The following is a 2,083-nucleotide window of genomic DNA, read 5'->3' as shown; positions in this document are numbered from 1 at the left end:
GACGTTGTTGACGCATTCAGGAACACCACGGAAACTCGAAAGTTTCACATAGAGATGTGTTTTGGTAACGTGAAAAATATATATATTTTAAAAAGTCTTGGTACATGGTAGTATTTTATTCTCTTTGAAAGAAGAAATATCTTGAATAAAAGATTTGGTTCATGGATGTATGAGTGAAATCAAATCAGATCAAATTTACTAACTATGAAGATCATCATCATCGTTACTATATTTTGTACGTATTATTATTATTATTATTATTATTATTAAAAATAATAATGATAACAATAATGTTATCATGTAATACCTTTTGTATGTGTATCGATTGTAAAGCATGTTTTAGTTACATGTTTTTATAGAAAGTACAACTGTATAAATTGTAGGAAATTTATCTGAATGCATAAAGAAAATTAGTCGAAATCTGAAATATAACAGAGTGTTCACGTAAAACTGCCTGAAAGAAAAAAAAAGAATCTTTATATTGTCATGTGTGTGTCTATATTGGACAGACCTTTACTAGCACTGGCGTTGATTATCCTGAATGCTCACTTTTAATTGATCGCATGAAGTATGCATGCTTGTGTTGCTCTAACAGTACTGTAAGGATTTTCATATATGTTTATCAAATTACATTTGTACATCAACAAACCAATACATTGTCTTTTAATGTTAAACAATATTTTCTTCATGCTCTCGCTACTGATTGCTCCTCATTTAATATTTTATCTTTAATTGTATCAGTTGCATTCCAGTTGTCATGGATACCACATCATGCATGATGTGCCCAAGCAGAGCTCTACTAAGCCACATCGCAAGTGTGTGCAGGCACATGTGACAAACGTGTTTGACCGAATTCACCTTTGAATGTGTGCCTCTGTGTTCCTCTGTGTGCTGATCCTAAGCCATGGTTAAAATATGACTGACCTGTTGCCGTGGAGACATGAAAGCTGTTGACACTGTTCTATTTTGTATTCCAGGTCATTTTAATGTAAAGTATTAATTTGAAAATTGAATAAATTCAAGTTGCAATACCACTCATATTCATTTGTTAATGTTTTGATGTGATTGAAGACTTGATCCAATTTGTAAAATACTTTTATTAAACAAGGGTGCATAAAAACAAATGTGAAAAACAACAAAACGCGAGGATGTGCAGAAGGTTAGACAGATCGACAAAAGGATAACGTAAGGCGTTACCACAAGACAAACAATTCAGAGTCACATGTACTTACGGTGGCAAGAAGAAGAAGAAGAAGAAGAAGAAGAAGAAGAAGAAACAAAATCCATAAGCGCACAGAACATACAAAAGTCATCACTTAGTACATGAGAGAAGTGAGTTCAAAAACTACAATGCACATAGAAAAGAGCGATGCAAACATTCTGCACCAGCACATTGCTGAAACTGCCCTCAAGTAGCTGCTGATTGGAAAAAGGTGCCTGGTGTGTAGGCCAGGCAATTCCCATGCCCACCTCGCTCAGACACTCCCACCACATTTACCCAGTTCGAAATACCCACAAATCCAAGATGGAGACGATGTGGAACCCGGTACCTTTGCCCACTTCCAGCCCATATAAGACCATGTGGGCTAACATGTACAGGTGTGCCCCTGGTGGAACTCGGGAGTGAAACCAGATGAAACCTATCCTTCCTTTGGTACCCAGGAAACACTCATTCACCACACTTGGGGCACAACTGGACATAAAGAATTGAGGGTTAGATGAAATCACAGCTCTACTCAGTGGACAAACAGTGTAAGCACACTAGCTTGTAGACAAAAGAATATTCATCCTGATTTGGGCTGATATGGGATATTCTGAAAAGAGCTAGTATATAAGGCTAATTTAGTCGGCAGAATGATAATCGGTTGGGCCCCGTTCTGAACTGGTATGACAAAACCCTCCACGGCATTTGGTCAAGTGTCCATTTTTCACAACCCTGCAACCAGCCCTTGATGTCTCAAATTTACTGTAAAACAATACTGTGTGTGTTTTTGTCAGTGCCAGAAGGAACCAATTTTATGATTTTCTTTTTTCTTTTTCCTAGAGGCCACGGGAATACAAGTGTTTCCAAGTTGTGTGAATA

The sequence above is a fragment of the Syngnathus scovelli genome, chromosome 13 (genome assembly GCF_024217435.2).
Source record: "Syngnathus scovelli strain Florida chromosome 13, RoL_Ssco_1.2, whole genome shotgun sequence".
NCBI classification, from domain to species: Eukaryota; Metazoa; Chordata; class Actinopteri; order Syngnathiformes; family Syngnathidae; genus Syngnathus; species Syngnathus scovelli.
The sequence above is the reverse complement of the archived record's forward strand: the minus strand, read 5'-3'. Positions refer to the sequence as shown.